At 37.5% G+C, this 23,634-nt stretch overlaps 1 protein-coding gene across 1 annotated transcript in view; it reads left to right on the top strand.

Moving 5' to 3' along the window:
* The first annotated feature begins 7,640 nt into the window (after positions 1-7,640).
* dnajc24 (DnaJ heat shock protein family (Hsp40) member C24) overlaps positions 7,641-23,634 on the top strand; it is a 65,808-nt gene continuing 49,814 nt past the window's right edge. The window contains exon 1 of the mRNA XM_089127702.1: positions 7,641-7,820. The gene's annotated coding sequence lies outside the window, so the exon portion shown is untranslated. The remainder of the gene's footprint in view (positions 7,821-23,634) is intronic.

Genomic DNA, 23,634 nt, shown 5'->3' on the forward strand with positions numbered 1-23,634 from the left:
GAATGTCTGAGCTGTTTATTTGTGACCAGGGGCTGTCAAATACCAAAAAAAAAAAAAAAAAAAAAAAAAGCCCAATGAATTAAATCATAGCAAAGACATGTATATGGGTCACATGAAGCCAAATGAAAGTGTTTAACAAACTGAAATAATATCAACTGAAAGCTCTGTGGTTACCACTCACTTAGCTATTTTGTGGAAAAGTGGAGCTTTCAGACAAATATCTGTGTTTTTATATCACGGAAAAAAAAAAAAAGTCATACTACAGGTGAGAGTGGATAAAATAGGACAACGTTTTCAATTGTGGGCGGGCTATCCCTTTAAGAACTTTATTTCTTTCCCACAGAGTAAATAACGTTGTGTTCGCACATTAAATTTGGAGTTTAGCAACGGCTTTGATTGATTAATGAAGTCCATTAATTACCCCACATCTGTCAGACCTGAAAGAGAATAGATAAAGTCGACAGGGATGGCCATAACCTCGTGTTGGCCTGTCAGATGCTATTGATCGTGGATATTTGTCAGCGCAGCCTTGGCGAGCTCGTGTGATGGATGTCACAGGCTGATGCCAACTCTGACCCCGCGTGTGCTCCCACTGATAGCAGCGGCAAAGATGTTAAATCAGACTTATCTAACAGTGTCAACCAACACGAGACGCGAAAAAGAAGATGCAAACCGGTGCACTTTTTTCCGACGGCGTAACGTCTCTCTCAAGGTCATGCTTAATAGCCTACGAACACGATATCAGACGCGACGCTTGATTTCACACACAAACGTTCGTACCTCGAAAGTGTCCTGGAATTTCATCAGAGCCCTGTTTCCTGTTTGAGACCTATTATAGGCCTACAGTCATCACCAGCTCCCTTTTGGGGAACCAGTAAAATTGTTGAATGTTTCCTTTAAGGATGAAGTTTTCCATAAATAAACAGAGAGACGTACACATTTTGATATTAATAGTGTTGATATAGTTTTTCCTTTTGTAAGATTATTGTTCACCTCATGCAAAATCTACTTTGTTAGCCCTTAAATAATTATTATTTTTTTTTTGTATATTTGGAGTGTTTATAAGTACAGAAAAGATGAAATTATTCTCTTCAGGTGCTTCGTTTATATCCTTTTATTCTGTTTTGGTCTTATTTTTCAACCTGTTCAGATTTTTCTGTTCTCTATGAAGTTTATTGAACAATTACATCACAGTATTTGCAGCGGAACTGACAAATAAGGACATTGACTACGGGCCCAACACTTCGAGCAATCCACCATTATTATTTTTCGCTCCGATTTTGTAGTCCAAGCTCAGTGATGCAGAAGTTACGAGAGGGCAAGTCAAAATGTTCGGTTGTTGGATGTAGTGACCCGAAGCACTTCAAGGATTCCAACTTCAATGGAAATGGGTATGATACATATCCTTTTCATTTAAAGGGGCCGCTCCAAAAGGAGTCGCTCACAGACGTACATCAGAAAAGGGGCCTGTGGAGCTATAATAATGAGGAATTCAGACACAAGCATTGCAGTTATGCTTTATATAGACCGCAAATGTATGATATGTAAAAATGAATAATTTAAAAGCATGATATGTAGCCTACCCTTTACCCTTCCAGAACGATCTCTTTATGAACTTTTTGAAGCGTCAAAGTGGTCGTTGGGTAAGCTGCATTTGCAGGACCAGAAAGCTCTCAGATTTCATTCAAATATCTTCATTTGTTTTCCGAAGATGAACGGAAGTCTTACAGGTTTGGAACGACATGAGGGTGAGTAATGATGACAGAGTTTTTACTTTTGGGTGAACTATCCCTTTAAGATAATATACAGAAATAAAATAATTTCCACATATTTATTTATTTGGCGAGAAAGGCATGTATAAACGGGATAACGCCAATGTTAGGGATGATGACTTTATATCTCACATCAATTGTCAGTCAGTCCTATCTCACCTTGTGTTTCAAGACATCCCCTATTCCTTTGTGTCCTTAATCCTAATATACTAATCCTCTGCTTAACCTGATCTTGACCCTGAAACAAATCCTAATCCCATCCTTCTCTAATCTTAGAAACCAATTATTGCTGCTCAATTCATTATAATATGCTTGGGAATGGGATGTAGCTATAGTACATTACTGAGGTACACATAGAAAGCAACCTCTGGACATAGGCTATTTGATATGCCTAAATCCCATCAATTTAAAATGACATAATTCACTTTAAACTTTTTAACCTATACACAAACCAAATCACAACCTGGAATATGCCTTTTTCCCTTTTAAATATATGTGAAATCCTTAATAATCGTTTTGATAGAGGATTATTAACAATTTCAGAAATATTTAAATATCATAGACCACATGACATGATGTGTCTGTTCTTGACCAATCTCAGTCTTGTGGGTTTTGGCTCCATCTTGTGGCCAAAGAAAACTGTGGTTAGAAATGGACTTGGCCACCTTGCCTGAAACTGTTGTGATTGTTAAATTATTCTATGAATAGCCTATATTCTTCATATCTTAAGAATCATCTCTTGTGTTTTCTCTGCTATATTTCTGATGTTTTTTTTTATTTTTTATGTGTGTCTAATTGTATGTCTTCAGTTCATATTCAACATATCAGGAGTTGGGATTAATGTTTCACACTTTGCTTTTGTTAACGGAAAAAAACTTTGTGCCTCTATTATTTCAAGTAGGCTTAGTTCAGAAGTCGCCATTCATTAGTCGAGAACGAATTCCAACTTGAACGCCTATGTAGGCCAATGCATTTTCCAAGATCAAACAAACAAACTAACAACATTGAATTTTTTTTGCATCCTCAGGGAAAAATCTATTTAATGCAAAATTATATTTAAAAAATAGTAAGTGCATGAACCAATACTAGGAATATTTCAGAACTACATCATTATTAGATAGAATTTCTTAATAATAAACGAAATAATTTATTAATATTAGTACGCTTGGATTAAACAGACGCGTTTTGTGCTTACATGGCTGTATGATTATGAAGAATCATATCATACTGGTGGATGGGGATTTTTAGGATTCTGACGCCCCCTGTCGACCATGGATGTTATTGCGCTCAAATCCTGAAAGTGACGAAGGTAGCATTTAAACGGGAACACAAAAGATAAGACATTTCTAATAATAATACAAATATAAATGTCAAACCCATTCTTTCAACAGAAATGGTTTTTCTTTAAAATGATGAAAAAATAAGGTATCCGTATATAATAGGTTTCCACTGTTCATTACAAAGTATGTGTTTAAAAAGTACAGAAATCATTTAAGATGCAGTTTATTTATTTTGACCACTAGGGGGAAACAGAACTCTATGATCTACTCAATGTTACATTCAATATAAAAACTTTCTTTCTTTCTTTCTTTCTTTCTTTCTTTCTTTCTTTCTTTCTTTCTTTCTTTCTTTCTTTCTTTCTTTCTTTCTTTCTTTCTTTCTTTCTTTCTTTCTTTCTTTCTTTCTTTCTTTCTTTCTTTCTTTCTTTCTTTCTTTCTTTCTTTCTTTCTTTCTTTCTTTCTTTCTTTCTTTCTTTATTACTATATATATATATATATACACACATATGCTTTATATTTATTTAATTTATTTTAACTTCCATAGTTTAAAAAAAACTTCACATGACAATATTTATATAATTGTTTCTCTCTCTCACACACACACACACACACACGCACATTGGGTTTCCATGTTTTACAGGGACTTTCCATAGAAATATTGATTTTTATACTGCACAAACTGTATATTCTATCATCCAACCCTAAACACAACCCTCATATAGACAACTTTCTCCATTTTTACATCCAATTTACCCTCCACATATTTAGAACAGAGAATCAGAACATTGAAATATAAATGTCATTTGTGTCTTCCGGCAAATATGAGTGTGAAAGTGTGAGTGTGTGTCCCGAGGGTAACGTCACAGAAAATCTGAGAGTGCCTTTACATTCTAGTGCCATAGAAACAAACACATAAACTCACTGTCTCTTAAGCTTTCTTTATAATATCAATAGTGCCCTGTTTGTGTTGAAATAGGAGTAAATCACAGTAAGGTAGATGCACATGGAGCATCTTAATATTTCATTGAAAAGATGATCAATAATTCAGAGAGCTGAAAGCAAAGTGGACACCCAAAAAGCAGACATGACAAGCAAGCAAAGCTGAGGTTAAAGGTCCCTGTCACAGAAACTAGCCTGGGATCAGCAGGCTCACTATTAAAAAGTATGATTCAAACCAGCCATGAACATAAACCAGTCACATAAACAATAAATGTCTGTACAAACACTGAATCGCCGCTTTCATTTTCAACCTCTCAAACTCTCTCATACTGCCTGGGCTTTCATCCTGAAAATAGCTTTTAAAATTACAGGCCTCACAATTGTTGTAAGACCAAAACAATTATGAAAGTCTAAAGAATCGACTAATTAAAAGGTAATTTCGTCTCATCAGATCACAACCGCACCCCCTCCCCCTCCCCTGTCTGCAGTTGGGGTGGCCCATCAAGGCCTGACATTTAAATGGGCCGATGTTGAACACATGCGGAATGATGGGACTGAATCAGATGGAGCTCCCGCTGGGATGATTAGTGTGTGGCTACTCAGACACATTGCTTTCTCTCAATCCGAGCGAAGCGTCTTCATTTACATGTGCTGGCTGCTGTCATTAGTGCTTATGCAAAGGAGGAGACTGATTCTGGGGCCGGCTCACCTGCAGCATCCCGTCTGGATGTAAACACACACACACGCACACACACACACACACACACACACATGCACGTGTATGAACAGTTGTGCTCATAAATTCACACACCCCTTGAAGTATTTTTTTAATTATAAACAGATTATTTATTTTTCTTCATTGCTATACTAGTATTATGATATTATTTTAACTTTATTTAAAATTAAATTAAAATTATTTTTAATACTTAATAAAATATTTTTTTTTTACATTATAATATTTTTATCATTGTTTGTTAAAATACATTTTTAATGTTTTAAACATTTTTGAGAGATAAAATCTTTAAAAATAAAATAAAATAATAAAAATACCCTGATCAAGAATTTCAGATCTCAAAGATGTGTTAAACTGCTCAGATTTTTTTTAAATATAAAAACACATTTCTCATTGTCTTATTTCAAAAATAAATAATTTGAGCTTTGATATAGCCTACGATTTACAGCTATCATAGCTCATTCTTACTGTAAACAAATATCAGTAAGATTGTGTTTAAGTACAACTTAAAAAACAAAATGCCAAAGTTGACACCTCAATAAAATTCAATTTAGGACTCAAAGAGCAACATTTGAGCAATAAAACATAGTAGTTTTAAAATGGATATAGTGCTCAACTATTGGATTGGAAGATAATGCAAATATCACGTGGTGTTTTTTTTGCCAGTAATGTCCAGTATGGTGTCTTGTCTTGACTCTTCAAATGCAGCTTGCACGTGTGTTTGTGTAAGTGTGTACATGTCCTCTTCATTTCCCCCAGGGTTCCTGGTCACCTCCTCAGCAAACAGACGACTTTGCCACGCTGTGGCCAAACCACCTTCTGCAGACCATCAGTGGCCGTCACACCTCAGGACACACACCCCGAGTGGACGGTCCCAGCTGCTGTCGATGCCCCGCAGTGACCACTTCACACAAAACCTCACGTCTACACACACACACACATGCAGAAACACAAGGTCGTGTCAATGCGCGCCTTTCCTGTCGGGACATGGTGACGTATCCTGTGATGCATTGAGATAGACTGAGGAGATCAGTCTCATGTCTGTGTTCAGTCAGTCTAGAACAAAAATTTCTATTTTATGTTCTCTTTTGCTACATTTTGATGTTACAAACTGAGATGCAGTTCTGTAGATTTTAAGATTTATTCTCTCAATTTTGTCTCTGTAAATTTCAACTTCCAAGTAAGAAAAAAAGAGAATTAAAGCAAGTGTAACCTGGGCAATTTTGGCTACCAATGAAGATTTAAAACGTTAGTTCACCCCTAAAATGAAAATTCTGGCTCACTATTATTGGCCAACGCTGGTCATGTGTGTAATGCGTGTGACGTACAGCACTGAAGATTTGCCCAGTTACACTAAGTGAAATCTCAAGGCCCACATGAAGGAAATGAGTAGTTGAATAAAGTCGTTATTTTTGTTTGTTTGTATTTTTTGCGCACAAAAAGTTAAACTTTTCTGGTCCATCAAGTTTCGAAGCCTGGAGGAGTGATGCAGCTCTCAGATTTAATCAAAAATATCTTAATTTAAGTTCCGAAGATGATTGAAAGTCTTACGGGGTTGGAACAACATGAGGGTGAGTAATTACTGACAGAATTTTCATTTTGGGGTGAACTATCCCTTTAAAAGTAGAAGAAAAATTGTGTTTTAGATGGAAAAGAGATTTACCCAATCACACATCGTGCTGTAGTGACTGACACCTCTGTGAGCCAATAGTAGCAGCACATAGTTTAAAGGTCCCGTATTACGCCCCTTTTCACAAGATGTAAAATAAGTCTAGATATTTTTTTACAGCATGTTTAAACTGTCATTTTTAGGGGCTCAGAAAAACGCGCTGTTTTAGTGTGTGCCCTTTAAATGCAAATAAACTGCTGCTGCCGGCACAGGGGGCGGAGCTTCGTGAGCTCGCGCTCAGTCTCTCAGGAAAATTTCACCTCACGGAATGACGATAATATCAGAAACTCTCAGTAACGGTGTTCATTTCGAGTCGGACAATAATGCCTGTGGAGTCAGGGTGCTGTATAGAGATGGAACAGGTATAGTTTAGTAGTTTAATTATGGTTATTATAACGTATTTGTCATCTGCTTGTATCCATTAAGTCTGCTGTTTCGGACCAGGTGCGAATGATGATCAAACATAGCTAGCAGCTACTACTGATGAGTTTAATAAAGTTTATTGTACATCACACAAAAGATGAAGCGTCAGTTTTACTTCAGAAAATCACCTTAAGAGCTGAGTAAACACAGTAAGTTAAGTTATAACAGACTTTCTCTGGATATAAGAAGTGACAAGTTTAGGGAGTTGAGGGAGCGTTCCTGTGGGCGGACGAGTGCAGAATGAATACGGGAGTCTACATTTTTCAGGATGTCATTTTTTGTCAAGTATTTGAAAGAGCCCACATGAAAATATAAATACTTTGACAGAAAGCCCTCCTTAAGATAATGTTTCTGATTCTGTTTTAGCATCAGGTACCATCTCTCTGGTTGAATGAATGCTAGCTAGCATGTTCCGGCTAACAGCGGCCCAACCTGTAGGACATGTAAGTACTCATTCATTTGACTTCGGGCCTATAATCTATATCAAACTTGCAGAATCAACAATAAAATCTATGTTGATTCAACGACAAGCAGGTGAATGAGATACATTTAGATTTTTAGCTTCACAGGCAACCATTCAGTCTGCACTCGGCCACGACTGCAACCAAGACAGGTTTTGATAGCACGTGGGCTAAAGCTACCACATGTAAAGAAAAAAAAGGGGTTTAAATGCTAATTGTGTTCTAAAATAAGTGTGATTGATTTATAAGAGTTGATGAACTTAATAACTGTTGAGAAGTTAAGTTGATATTTGTGAAATGTAGATTGTTATGAAAAAAGTTTGAATCAGATACTGATTGTTGTGTTGCCTTGTCTTTTGCAAGGCTGGGTTTTTTGTGTTCTATGTGAACGTGATTCCCTGTGAGAGTTTCCTGCTTTGTGCCAAATATGATCTCCTGGAGCGGAATCGTCTGATTGAACGACATGGTTGTGTGTGCACAAATGGCGAGCTGGCTGCCCAAGGACCGTTTCCACTTTGATCTGTGCTTTGAGACCATCGAATGGTAGGACAGTTCTGATTTTCCTTGTTTTTTGGATGCGAAAGACACCAATTCTTTGAATTTATTAGATTTTTGCCTTTAAAAAGGAGACTCTTTGAATTGAGACTTTTGATTCGCAAAGTCTTTTCAACTGAATCAAATTCGTTGGATTTGGTAATTCCAATTCATATAGTTGGATATTCTGTTTGTTTTGGGGAAAAAATGTTGAAATTCTGAATCTTAATCTGTGATGGGTTGAATTGAATATATTATTTACATTTAATTTTGTACATTTGGGTTTTTGAATGTAATGTTTTATTGTGATTTGCTTTGGTCAGATTGAAAGAGACAGACACTGTGTTGGGTTTAGAGGAAAGAATTATTATTCTATGTTATATTATGTTAAGTACTCACGGAAGAGGTGAGTTTTCAGTTGTGCTTTGAATGCTGTCAGGGATTCTGCATTCCAGGTGAGGGTGGGGAGATCATTCCACCAGCATGGTACCGTGAATGAGAATGTTCTGGAGAGGGATTTTAAGGCTCTCTGTGTTGGTAGTGGTACCACGAGCCTTCGCTCATTGACTGATCATAGGCTTCTGGTAGGGATGTAGACTTGTAATAATGAGTGGAAGTAGGAGGGAGCTGATCCTGTGGTCAATCTGTAAGCAAGTGTCAGCACCTTGAACTTGATGCGAGCAGCGAGTGGTAGCCAGTGCAGAGAGATGAACAGAGGAGTGATGTGGGCCCTTTTGGGTTCGTTGAAGACCAGACGAGCTGCAGCATTCTGGATCATTTGTAGTGGTTTAGTTGCATTTAAATGAAAAAAAAAAAAAATTATATCTATATACTTAAATACTTTCTACTTATAAAATGCTTCAAAATGTATTTATCTTTTAAAGCTTCAGTCTGTAGCTTTTTGGGGTTAAAAATGATACAAAATACATTTTTGAGAAAATACATTACCAGCCAGTGTTCAAAACTATCTGCCTGTAAATAAAACACAAAAAAATACTTGTTAAAAATTAATTCTGTTGCACAACCCCAACCTTATAAAATGTTTATCTTGAATGCTCTGAAAGTCAAATGCAAGTTTTTGCTTGTGAAAACTTAAACAAAAAATGCATTAGGTATAAGTCGGTTTCTCAGTCTCTCCCACATACACACACTTCAAATAGTATACACTCAGAGTAGTGTGTGTGTGATCTCTCTTTCAAGTGTAAAAACTCTTGTCTGTTCGAATTACTTTTGCCACCTCCTCTCTACTGTAGCTAATTACTGTACAAACAGCCTACAGGGTCCAAGCACTCACACACAAACACACACTTTCGCAAACACGTACACGGTGTGCAAGTCTATCTGCAAATATCATGTGACAGGGCAGTGTCCCATCACCTGAGGTCAGAGAGGCCGCGGACCTGCCGCATGGCTGGACACCACCAGAGACGGACAAATCGGCAACAGATTGTTCCTGACACAAGTCATACGGCAACCTGACAGGACACACAGAGCTCGGGCTGCTGGGTTCCTGTAACCACTGCGCATCAGGGGTGACACGTCTGGTGCGAAAGAGAGCTTCGCTAAAGGAGCCATCGCACGTAATGGCCAGAAAGAACGGATGGATGAGTGCATATTGAGAAGAATGGATGAATGGAAGGTGTCCAGATGCTTCAAGGCTATTTTCGGAGGTTTGAAATGTCACAGCTGCAGAAATGTTCACCAAACCTCGCTAAAATCACTAGATAGGATATCTTAAGAAGTTTTCTTAAAAAAAAAAGTTCTCAATTTGAACAATATTCAACATCTAAATGTAAGAAAAAGGTTAACGCATTATGTGTGGCAAGATGTCACTATGGAACAACCTATTAAAGAGTTTTTTTTCTCTCTCTCTCTCTTTCTTAGCATTATTCCCACTCATTTACTGGGTCCGCTTCACACACACACACACACATGATTTGGCACAGGTTTTTATGTCGGACGCCCTTCCTGTCACAACCCAGCACTGAGAGCACTGGGACATGGTCACTGTGATTTTGTCAAGTAATGTCGGTCCTGGATCAACATTCCTTTCCCAAAATATAGTCCTACCCAATCCCTACCCTTAAACCTAACCCTACCCATAAATTTCCCCTAAAATCAGTGGGCAATGAAAGGGTTCTAAGCCTAAACTTGACAAACTATAAACTTGTCCCTCAAATTTAATTGGTTGATTGGAAAGCATGTGGTACTTGGTGAAATCACGTTCACCCTGGGAAAAATTCACATTCACACTCAAACACTTTAACTATTAAAAAGTTTTTCCAAATAAACTTAGTAAGCTAAAATGGAATTTGTGACACAGAAATTGTCAATAGACATGTATAATACAGTTAATGGCAAAAAACACCATATGACATTATTATAAATACATTATCTATTTCAATAGTTAAACGCTTTATCGACCTTCATTTTAAAAACTACTTTAAAACAACTGACAACTTTCCCCAAAATGCGAACAGAGTGTTTGAAATTGACAATTGCCACAGGGAACATGATAACAAAAAAAAAAAAAAAAAAACAATTACCAAACAAAAAATAATTTATTAGTTAAAACTGCAAAACATTGTTTTGGCTAACTTATAAATTCTATACAAAATTTGTTTAGATTATGCAACAAATTGCCCCAACTTAAATGCTTTGAAGTGTTTAGACAATAAACACGCTAAAACATATTAATGCAAAAATTGGTATGACCAATTTCTTACAACATTCGAGATAATTTGCCCATGTTTCCCTCATAATGGGCTGAAATCAACATCCTATGTATTGTAAAAAGGCAAAGATTTAAAAGGGAACATTTCATAATCTTAAAGCATTATACAGAATGTGACGAGTTTTGCCTGCACTAAAGTTAAGCTATAAATAATGAGCCACATAGGTAAGCAATCTCATCAGAGATGACTAATAATTAACAAAGCCAGAATGGTGGGGATAACACGCTGGTGCTAGGGTGACAGTTAAAGCCGTGCCCGCTTTTGTGGGCACCAGGAGAAGGGCAGCGCTCTAATGGGGGTCACAGAGTCTCCAAAGCAACATAAGTCATGGCCAACACAATCTCCTGTTGTTTACCTAGCGGCTGAGCTCCGCTCTTGAGAGCTTAATGCAATGCTAATGTGTTACTGCTGGCAAGTTAATTACAGTGCACAACAAAATAGCACTAGAAAGTTTTTTTTTTGTTGCTCGTCTCTCTCTTTCCCTACTTGGATCTGACATGGTCAACATAACACCCACCAGTGCGCAGGGTCTTTAAGAGCTGTGTTAATGAAAAACACATTAGAGCTGGATAATTCAAACGCACGTCGGAGACAATGAAGTCCACCGGGAGAATTACTAAAAGAGTTTATGCAAAATGCAGAATACGTGTTGGGGGGTTCAACATTTTCTTTTCTTTTTTGTTTCCGCTGGGACAACAATGGATTTAAATCAGGTGGAATGTTTTGAGTCGACTGTTACAGGCGTACTGTAATTTACCACCAATTTATGTGATTCCTTTTGCGGGTCCATTGTTAGAAGGAGAACAATGAGTGATTAAAGTAGATGACAAAACATAATTTCACAATTTAGATAACAAAGCCTGTTTCTTAGAGGTTTTTGTGTTTTTTTAACTTAAGTATGGCTGTATTATTGCAGTAAAAAACCCTGTGTCTTTAAGTATTTACACAGAATTATTAAACCGCAAGCCTTTATTCTTTGAGCCATGATTATGCCTTCAAGAATGAAATGAATATGAGCTGAGAATAAACCTTTGAGGGACAGTTTAATGATGACTAATAATTATCTAGACAGCTCTATTATAACCAATAGCGTATATGAATATTATGCAGAAACGAGGCAGTGTTGCTGTTGCTATTAACGCCTGAATAAGTAAATCACTCGGAAAAGTCATAAGAATGACTATTTTGAGGTCATAAATAGGCTTGATCAATTAAGAGTTTCTGTAATGCATTTCAGACAGTTATATTGTTATGCATATAATAAAAAAAACTGGTCACACTTTACATTAGGGTCTAATTCTCACTAGTTTTTTTTTTTGCCTCAATAAACTCCTACTGCTTATTAATAGTTAGTTAGGTAGTTGTTAAGTGTAGGTATTTGGTTGGATTATGGTGTGTAGAATATGATTGTGCAGAATAAGGCATTAATATGCTTTATAAGTACTAATAAACAGCCAATATCCTAGGAATATACATGCTAATAAGCAACTAGTTAATATAGCGAGAATTCTACCCTAAACTCATGTGTTACCAAAAACATTGTTAAGAGCCAAACAGAAGGAATGGCAGAATTGAAGATTGGCCTTCTGTATCACCATTTCAGTGACTGCACATTACTGTATATATATGACCTACCCCAACCCCGTCCCTAAACCTACCCGTCACTGGGGTTAATAGCATTTATGAGTCTTCCCCTACCATCCTCAGATGTAGATCTACATTTTGCTTCGTTTCACTTGGACATTTAATGGCGTGTACATACACGCGGAATCACTCGGACATTTAACGGCGTAGACATACACGCATACACGCGCATAGCTCAAAATGCGTATAGATAACACGCCACTTGACTTGAAAGTGCCGTGTATGTTTATGCAAAAGTCATGATGTCATGTTGGTAATTGATATACTGTATCAATTGAGGCATAACCAGGAAATATGAAAATCTTATTTGAGATTTGAAGTTGCAATACAAAGTCACTATTACATGAAATAAAATCACAAATGTGAGAAATATGATATACTGTGAGATTTTAAGTCGCAATAAATGGCGCTTTTCCATTACCAGTACAAGCTCGACTCGGCTCGGCTCGCCTCAGATCGCTTTTCACTCCGTTTTCCATTGCAGACAGTACCGCCACAAATAGTACCTAGTCGCCAAAGCGACACCTTTCGTTCCTCGTTGCCCTATCAAGGTCTCGCTGGATCCTCTCTTCGGCCACCAAACAAAGGAAAGTTTGCACCTCCTCGTCTGACCGCGGCGTATTCTTCCGAGTTGCCATAATAATGTAACTATCTCTGGCAAAACTATATTTGGTGTATGCAATGATGATGACGCCGTGAATGGTGAAAATTCTCTCTGACCAATCAGCAGTCGGCATTGCTTTCACGTCACATTTTAGAATCGCCTCAGCTCGCCTTAGCTCGCTCAGAATCTTGCCGGAGGTGGAACAAAAAAAAAAGTACCCGGAAGCAGGTACAGGTACAACTTTTACACAGTGGAAAACCAAACAAAGGCAAGTCAAGTCAAGTCGAGTCAGGTTGGTACTGTGCAGTGGAAAAGCGCCAAAAGTTGCAATAGTCAGAAATTTGTGAAATATAAAGTCACAAGTACAAGAACTAGTCGAAAATGTGAGAAAAAGTCATACTTATAAGACGTGAAAATACAAATGTTCAAAGTCTCAACTAAAAAAAATTGGAAGTCGTAATTGTGAGTAATGAAATCACAAATTCAAGATATGAAGTCAGAATTGAGAAATAAAAAGTTATAACTGTGAAATCTGAAAATCCTAATATGAGATATTAAGTTGCACTATTGCGTGAATTAAAATCACAAATGTGAGAAACCTTATATACTGTATGGTCACAACTGTGAGGTTGTGAACGAAATTATGATAAATTAAGTCATAATTAATGTGAGAGTGCAAATTTGAGCTCTGAAGTTGCAAATGCGGAAAAAAAAGTTACAAATAAAGCCATAGTAAACTATCTTAAAATATGTTAGTATAGTTAAGCTTATCCTTACTGAACATGATGTTTGCCTGCATTTTGTGTGCAGATGCATGTGCAACCCCTCCCTAACACATGCTCGTTCATGTTAATGATTGAAGTCGGGAGATAATTTCAGAAGCTTTCTGGAAAGTCAATTATCTCTCTCTGCCCCTCCCGCCCACGAGCTATCCACCCCCATAAGCTTCATTTATTACCTTTAGAGACTTTTGACAGGAATACCATTAAAAAAAAGACACTGACATTACTTAAAAGAAAGGGCATCACGCAGTCGGATGATGAAAATTAAGCGCCTCGTGCGCATTCGAAATGGAGCTAGACCACTGTGACAGGAAATGCGCATCAAATGCGTCGCTGCAGTGGCTAATAGCCGTAGCGGTACCGGTGATGGCGAACGAGGGGCAGAACTCCATCAGCCGCCACACGTCTCCCTCCTTCTCTGCCGTCCCTCCCTTTCCTGCTAAGAGAGTGTGTGTGTGCCACTCAGGCGGGCGAGAGAGTCGGCCTCCAGCTGGGCCGCATTTAGGAAATGCCAGTGAGCATGGGCGGCTTGCTTGACTAAGCGCAGCCTCACAGAGCCACGCACCACTGGGGATAGTGTGAGAAAGGGTGCAGAATGCCGCCCTCCCCCTTATACGGCGAAGACACGCTTGCTGCCACACACACAGGTCCGCACAGGGATACGCACAATGGATACAAACATCAACGTTGGCCTGTTACACTTTAAATCTCAGACGTGCGCAAATCTTCCACGACTACACCACCCACTTTGTGGCACGGATCTTCGCTTTGATGATTTGTTTACTCTTGTAGAAAATGGATCAATGGAGTGAATGTGGTTCAACTCTGACGGCTGACATCTCAATCCAACTCTGAAAAGCTCTACATAACTTCGGCCGTGGCCTGTACACTCATCACTTGAAGTCACTGGCAAGCTCACGCTTGATCCGGGCGTTATGCTAGCTCTGGGATAGCGGCAAGGCAAGCTCTTAATTAGCGTAGCACAATGTAATCTCTGGAAGTGCCTTGCAGACACACAGCGAAGGCACAACGCTGACGGCACTGGCATCCATCTACACAACGCTGATGTAGCCCACACAATCACATAATAATCATGTCATTTGGAAAAGTAAACAAGTAATCACTGTAAATTTTAGGGTTAACAATAGCTTGAGTCTCTTTACAACTCATATGAGAATATTATTGGGCAGGTTGCTTTTCGTAGGCATGTGTAGTGCACTTCAAATCGTCTAATTTCAATGTCTTGTTGATGCTAAAGCACATATGCAGTGCTTGATTATATTTTTAACTGTAGTGGGTTATTCAATATGCCAACATTTAAAGTTAATATTTTATGTTCTAAATCGCAACTTCATAATTACAAACAAAATATATTTAAATACATGACACAAGTTCCAATTGAAAATAATTTTAGAATAAATCAAATTTAGAATGCTTATAAGTACACCTCAATACACTTTAAGACAATAGAAGTATTACATATGTGGGTCAAAAAACTAATGGCATTTAATATACATTTAAAGTATAAAACATTTTCAATTAATTGTAATTAAGTGTTTGAAAACATTACATTTACAGTAGGTTGAAAAGTACATTAGAAGTACATATAAATAAAAGTACATTATCTCTGTAATAAGTAGGCTACTTATGTATCAAATTAAAGACAACTTAGCCTTGATATAATTTGATGAGAAATGTTTGAGCTCATGAAGTGATCTTAGACTTTTGACTGTACTTTGGCATCTCAGCAAATCCGAGTGGGGTCTTTTTCACAGGAGACAAATCTGAGAAGAAAGACACTTCAGCAAATTTAGTCTGAGAGAATCATGAATTGCTCTTTTTCTTTTTGGGGGTGGTTATGCACCTGAAACATTTTGACATTTTAAACATGTTACATGCTACATGTTACTGTCAGGTTCAATTCCCACGGGGAACTCGTGAAGTGATAAAACGTGTACCTAAAATGCGATGCGAAACGCTCTGGATAAGTGTATGCAAAACGCTTAAACGTAACATTTAAAATGTTCCCTTAATGATAACTGAGGACAGTAACAAACAAAAACACATCATAATTATTACATCCACGGCACAGCAAGCATTATTGGAATGATTATAATTTCATTATCGGAGCTTAGCTTTGTTTACAGACAATTTGTATTTACATGGCAATAAACGTACCAATTGGAAGACCGAACTAGTGTGTGTGCGTATTTTGAGACAGTGTTAAATTGTCTGTCACTAAGGCCTACATCTGTACTGAGGACAATGTTTCCGCCTGAAGCAGAATGAGTCTCCCAAGAGCCCAGAGCTCATGTACAAAGACAATCCGACATTGTTTCTTTTTCATTTTTTAATCTCGCAGTGAGCAGAGCACAGACGGATCATTTTAGAGCTGCTTTGAGAGAATGCAAAGCTATTTAGAGCAAGAGAGAAGGACATCAACGGCGCAAGTGCCAAAAACCAGCTATTGGCAGAGAGGTTGTTAACCAATCTGACAGTAACTAACTTGGCAGGGACTGCACCAGTAATGGTGCGTAATTATTTACTGATAAATGACTTGAGTTCATTTCAGAAACTGAATGTAATAAAGCCATAATTTTGAATATTATTATTCAGTAATTTAGACAGACAGATGTCATGTCAAAATGCTTTCTATTCTCTTTTCACCTTTAGAAAGACATCTTGAGGTTAGTAAACAAATAAATATTCCACTACATTTGGTTCTGGGTGGGGGGAATCATATTATGGTATTTTTTTTTATTTTTTTTTACCATAATATGACCCTAATAGGGTAATTTACAGCATTACCTTGGCATAATCTTAACAGTTGCTAAAAACAATGTAAAGTCTATTCAGTCAGTAAAAAGAACCATGATAATGTCTTTAGAAGAGATGGAGGGATGAGGAAAACCGGTGGAGCCATAGGGACGACGGTCCTAGGTGGAGCCGAGGGAGCAAGGAGCCAAGGTGGAGCAGGCTGGTCGGAAGGGCCGAGTTAGAGTTGACGGGCTTGGAGGTTTTAGGTGTAGCTAGAGGTTCAACACTCCAGGGCAGAGTTGGCGATCTGGTAGCTCAAGGCGGATCCAGGATGCCAGGTGCAGGTGGCTTAGGAGGAGCCGATGGGCTGAATTGAGCCAGCAAAAACAGGGCAGAAGAATTAGGTAGTATGAGCAGGGAGTTCAAAAAAGGCCCCCTTGGCCGATAAGGGGCAGACAGATCATTTAAAAGCAGCCACCTTGCAGACACTGAGCAGGCAGACAATTCAGGAACGGCCTCCTTGGTCAACACAAGTCAGGCAAATGAGTTCGGAGTGGTAGGTAGGGTGGGAACACAGACAATACTGACATGATTCTGGATGACGAAACAAGCTTGGTGCAGGACGATGAAACTGTCATTTTGCTAATTCTTCCACTCTCCTCCACATTATAAGAGGGGTAGAATCCCTGGTATTTACCGCCTCTGGAGTATGGGCAAAAATGGAAAACTTTTTATGCATTTTGGACATTTATTTACATGACAACAGCTTTTTGCAGGCCTGAAAATAAACTTTTGAAAACTACAAAAACACGAATTTGTGAATACGGTGATGTTATGTGTATGTGTATTACATGTTCAGTCTATAGGCGCATAGTTTTTCTTTACAAAGGGACATCACCACCTTCTAGCCTGGCATGCAAAATGCAGAATTTTTTGTCGTTTTCATGAATACATGTTAACGTTTTTTTTTTTACCACACTGCTGCCTGTACGCGAAAAACACAAAGGGAAAACTCGACATCGTTGTTGTGTAAATGTACCCTAAAACACAGACAAACTAAACATAACCCTGACACACTGAATTAAATTTTGAATTAAAAAATCAGAATTAAAATAAATCTGAATTAATCAAATCACAATATATCAAGCTTGATGCAAAAGAGTTTTTGTTTTAAATATATGCCTTTTCTAGCCACACATTTGGACGCAGCTAAATTTAAAGTTAGTTTAAACTAAAAAAAATATCTAATATCTATCAACATTTGTCAGATTATTGCATGAATTTATTTGTTGGATACAATCAAGATGGTCAAGACAAACCAAAATACCTCCTTTTAAGGACAAGATACAGACATTTGATGCATCTTTTCATGTTAGGTTAATTAATGTTAAATTATAGTTTATCAAACATATCCGATATAGGTGACAACAATTTATTTTATTGTTTCTCTAATATGTATTAAAAAAAAATAAAAGTGCAAACACACAAATCTTTCGAACAGCTTTAAATGAGGCAACTGGATGAACCGAGGACAGCAAAACTGGTCCTTTGACCTGTTCATGTCAGAGTTTAATGAACTATTGAGGTCTTACATGACCCTGAACTAGTAACTGAGAACCGAGGACAGACTAAGGGATTAGTGGCTCCCCAAGGGCTACAAGCCTGTCGCCCACCCTGGGGTAAGAGCAGGGGGTTGTCACTGCAACCCCAACTGCCATTTTCCCAGCCTGGTAACAGGGCAAATCACTCACGATAGACGCAAATGACGGTCACGCTTAGGTAAAAGGAGATTTGGAATTTTAAAGAGCATTTTTATGCCAAAAAGGTTCTACAGTATATAAGGAGACATGTTTGTAAATGATTGTGTTATATTTCCAGGTTTATTAGGTTATTTCAATTTTAGTGATAAATATGTTTATGAGCCGTTTAATTCAACGGATTTGAAAAAAATTCTACAAGGTGTTGAAACAAAATGAATGGATTAAAACTAAATCCATAAAATGGGAACCCCTAAAAGGTTCTTTATATATGAGGCTCCTGATAGAACCCTTTAAGGTTTCATATAACCTTAGAGGTTAGGATGAGTTATCACAGAGTGATGCACAGACATTTCGGAAAAACAAATGTTCAGCCAAAACAGCACACACTAAAAAAAGTAAATTCCCGAAATACTGATGTTTAATAGTGAAATTGAATTAGCCTGAGAACACGACACTCAAATTTAATTTCCAAAACTTTATTTTCGGTTTTGCCTTAATGAAAAGAAATTAATTACGGTGCAACACTAACAAAAAGATACAAATTTGTGTTTACATTTAGAAAAAGAGACAAAACGAGTGAGGGTAGGAGAGGAAGAGGCATGGAAAGGGATAGAGAGAGGGAAAGGGGGGGAGAGGACGAGAGCGTCGCCCCCTCAGCAGTGCAGCTGCCCAGCAGGCAGTGGGAAAACAACAGCGGGGTCCTGCACAGCTGTGCCCGGAGTGGGGCCTGTCACTAGTGCTTAGGTTGACAACCACTCGCCGCTCGTTGGGGCCCCCTCACAGGTCAGTGGGTGACAGGAGGGGCCGTCATGCTCGACTGAACTGCCCCCTCCCCAACACGCACACACACAGTCACACGCGGCCATCGGCATACTGGGAAAAGGTGTTCGCCACCTCATCTGATTGGCTTGTAGCAACAACTCCATTTGCAGCGCTCCCCGGGTTCCAAATCCATGTTTCTAATTAAGTGTTACCGTCACACGAAGTCTAATGAAGATGTGCCCTTTTCACACGAGGCCATGTAGTGTTAGGGAGGTGATCATGGTACACATTAATGAACCTCTAATGCGTTTGAGGCATGTGTTAGTCTTAGATCAAAGTATCTCGGCTATAATGTAATTACGCGTGATCTGAGTTATCCATCCACAAGAGCTGACAAAAGCATCGAGAAACTTTGTTTTTTGCAACAATTTGCTAATCTGATCTAATACATGCTAGCAGACTGCTATCTCCTCCAATGAATGTCTTGTTAATAAAATATTTCACAAAACGCAATTGCTTGATAATTCGATATCTCAACAAATATTTTGAGTATACTCACCATTATAAATACACTATAACATTAAGTCGTTAAAGGAATATTCACAGTTTAGAACAAACCCAGCCGACAATTATCAGCCGATGTCCCCCTTTTTCTTTAAAAAACAAGTAATATGGGTAACTGGTATTTACAATGCATACGTAAATGTTAAAATACTCACCGCATCAATAGTGTATTCAAACAATATGTGTTACATTGATTTTAGTGTGAATAAATATCTTACTATAACCTTTTTTTTCTGTAGTTATATCCAATATTACAATTCAGTTGCAGTGATATTTTAGTATTTATTCATATTTTTGAAGGATCTATTATTTTAATATTTTCATTTTCAATATATATTTTTTGAGGATGAAATTAGGGTGTGTAGATTTAGTAATCTAATTATAATTTAGTGTGGGGCTAAGCAATAATTTCATATAACAATCCCTCATCCCTTAACATCTTTCATCTTTGTTACATACTTCTGTTTGTCCTGTATCACTATGCGAAATATTCCTTTAAATGAAAGTTCAAGTATCATGCTACAAACTCAAGGCGAGCAAGGATTCCCCTATGAGGTCACATGGCAAATATTTGTACATTAACTATGGGTGTATTGTTTCTCTGTTTAGCATCAATGGTGCCAAGTGGGGCATAAACTTGCCAATAAGCAAATCAAATACAATGCACTGGGCTTGAAATGCAGAAGGGGACACTGCTCGCTCTAATGCTGAAACTATGGTGACGGGAAGATGAATCTGGAAGGTTACACACCTATTAAACATGGTGGAAGTATTGTTCTGTGCCTTTAACACATCTGGGCCCATCAGCGGTGAAGGCTACTTGTTGAGGTGATTTAACATACTGTCGTTATAAAATATGAGGTGGCAAATGCAACATTGTTAAATTGCATCAACACGCACCACATGATACTCTGTCCTACGTATGTTATGTACGCATCTTATATTTGATTGTATCATATTATTATATGGTGGAACAGTCCACTACGTGGTTGAATGACAATGAAGCATGACTTGACTTGACATTTGAATACTATTATAATAATGTCCCTTTATGTGAATCTGCTATTAGTAAAATGCTCACACATTTGGATGCGGATTTCATTTAAGATGTAAGGGGTAGCAGACCATATCAGGTTTCTCACATAATTTCTATGAATATGAAATCAGAGTGAAACAATAATACTAGCTTATGAAGCAGTAAAAATGCTTTGAATATGTAAAGTTACAGTTCAGTGATTACTCAAACCCTATAAACTATGTTTTAAACCGTTACTGTGGGGATTTTAACTTTTATAAAAACGTTTATTGTCTTATAGGTTTTAAATTGTTATAGTTTTTTTAGCTCTTTTTTATTCATGGCATAGGCTATACACTTGTACGCTCGCAAGTTAGGACGGAACGCTACTAAAATGCTCTGTTTGTTTGATAGGTTTTGGAACCGAGAACTGGATCTTATTTAGAACTTTTATTTTGTAAAAATGTTTGAAAAACCTTATGACGTTTCGCTCATAAGTTAGGACGGAATGCTACTAAAATTTTCTGTTTGTTTGATATGTTTTGGAACCGAAAACTGGTTCTTATTTAGAACTTTTATTTCACTCGCAAGTTAGGACGGAATGCTACTAAAATGCTGCTGTATTCAGAAACATTAGTGAATCTATTCGACAGTGCAAAACAGATGTAGTCCCCGAACAAATGACTCTTATGAATCGGTTCTTTATAGCAGACAAAACATACAGTGCAAATTGTGTAGCCCAATTTCCAAACCAATGATTCCAGTGAAACGTTTTTTTAATATATATATAGAAAAAATAGAGTCCAATTCCAGAATGTGAATCGGTTCTCTACAGTGAATCAAAAACATACGTACACCGCAAACAATATTTTTCAGTTCTCGAACGAATTAATAATGTGAATCAGTTCGGTTATCTATAGTGAATCAATAAAATACGAATACACAGATGTATTTCATCATTACAAATGATGAGAAAAAGAGAGAGAGAAGTTTCCAACCCTACTGTTTGAGCACAATTGCATTTGCTAAACTAATGGCAGTACTGCATTGCTTTGTGCTTGTGTAATTTCAGCTAACCTAATGCCCAAATGCAAAACCGCAGACCAACATGAAAGCCACCTCAGCCCCCATCCATGTCTATTTCCATGCTACTGACATCATTTTCCTCATTAGATAAATTTAGTGACTAGACTCATGGAGCATAATGCCTTTTTTGAGTTTCTGAGTTCATTGGAAAAGATTAGATTACTCAACAGTGATGCGGCAATTGAGATGGTGTCATCTTCTGAGATTAGGCTTCAGAGGACAATCCCTTCTCCGGATCTCCGGCCCTGGAGGGGAGGCATCGAGGGAGAAGATTGTTGCGCTTGACACGTATTAGAGTAAAGGGAAGAAAATCAGCAGAGCTTAGAGCTGACCTGTGCTATCTGTTATATATCGGCCTTAGACTAACTCACACACTTCATTGATTTCACACTCCTTTTCCCACAAATAACTCCCTTTACTTGTGCGAGGCATTGGGCTGTAAGAACCCTGTTGGGACATTTTAAGTCATATACTAAAACCCATTTCTTCTGGCAGATTTTTTGTGAGTCATGTAGCATAATGAGACAAATTTAAGTTGAAAGATCTGCAGCGATAGACTGAAGCAATTTGGATTTTTATTTGTTTTCTATTTTTTTAAAGCGCATAATTCTGGAACATCAGGGTGAAAGTGTGAAATCCAGATGAGTCTGAATCAATTCCAGTCAGATGTCGATTTCAACACGGACAGAGAACAGACCGTACCTCGACTCGCTGATCCCCACCAGGTTCGCTGAACCAGAAATCACCTGAAAACCCAGCTATAGTATAAATGTCCTAGTAACAGAGAGCAGATGTGGTTAGGAAAAGTATTGTTGTCGAAAATTAAGACATGGTATGACTCTCTCTTGCTGTGACAATTTAATCTAATTTGGAATCTATTCAAAAGTTTATTCTCCAAATACCTGGATAGTAATACAGCCGTTCCGTTCGGAGATACTAAGAACAAACACAGCACAAACCAGCCTGACAAAAAAAGATATTACACGTATAATATGAGTCTCTGTACGCCTCCCCTACAATAACTTAAGTTTCTTTGAGTTGAAGCATGTCTAATTATATGTTATGCAGATGCTACTTTTAAACAGCACCTTTCTGTTGAGTTAACGAAAAGACTTGCCCTCTGCGAGAGCATCGCCACCTCAGACAGAATTGCACCTATCTAATTAATGCATAATGTGTGGGAAGACATATCATCTTCTTTCAAAGAAAGAAAAAGTTTCATTCGAATACACTGCAATTATTAGCTTAGGTTCACGTGTGTATTTTCACATGCATTCGAAGCCTTCAAGTTTATTCGCTTCGCTAAACTTAAACAAGGAGAGAACACTCATTTTATCACTCTAGATTTGAGTTTTACAGTTTAAATTTCTACTTTCTACTTTCCATATGCCTTTTGCGGTGTGCAGTGAAATTTTAGTCATTTTACTTTCGTAGTGCGACAAGTGAAACGGGAATGCAGCTATTTGCATATTCGTTAACATTATCCAATGTGAGGCATGGATGATGTCAACAGAAAAGGAAGTCGTTTTAGTTTTTTTTTAAGATTACGACGACTATTAAATTTCTTTTGCTATTATTGGAAAATCATTTGGAGTTACGTTTTGTGAATTGATAAATCGTTTAAAAGAAAGTAACTCGCACTGTAAAAAATTATCGTGATTTTAACGGTAAAATGCTACAGTGAAAAACTGTTAATTGGTTAACAGAACCTTTCCTTACTATGTACGGTAAATAATTGTGATAGATCTAATGGTAAATTTCCTGTAATTTTACTGTAAAATACCGTTAAATTTACAGTTTTTGAAAGTGAAAATGAACAACTCATTGTATAATTTACAGTGAAAAAACGTAAATTGACGTTCCCACAATTCTCTGCGTGACACTTCACATTTTATGTATTTTTGTTGAAACAACTTGTTTCTTCATAGTTTGCGTAGTCTTTTTATAATCAGGTATCTACATTAAGGTTTTATGCGACATTTAATGTTGTTAAATTAATGTTTATTGCCTTTTTTAAATTTCATGTGTTACCATGATGGTGTTTAATGTTTGAGTGAATCAGTCTGTGCAGAATTAATGTTTTAAGGTTGAGTTTCTAGTGCAAGAGCTGCTTG

Source organism: Pimephales promelas, chromosome 25 (genome assembly GCF_988280905.1).
Source record: "Pimephales promelas chromosome 25, fPimPro1.hap1.1, whole genome shotgun sequence".
Classification (NCBI taxonomy): Eukaryota; Metazoa; Chordata; class Actinopteri; order Cypriniformes; family Leuciscidae; genus Pimephales; species Pimephales promelas.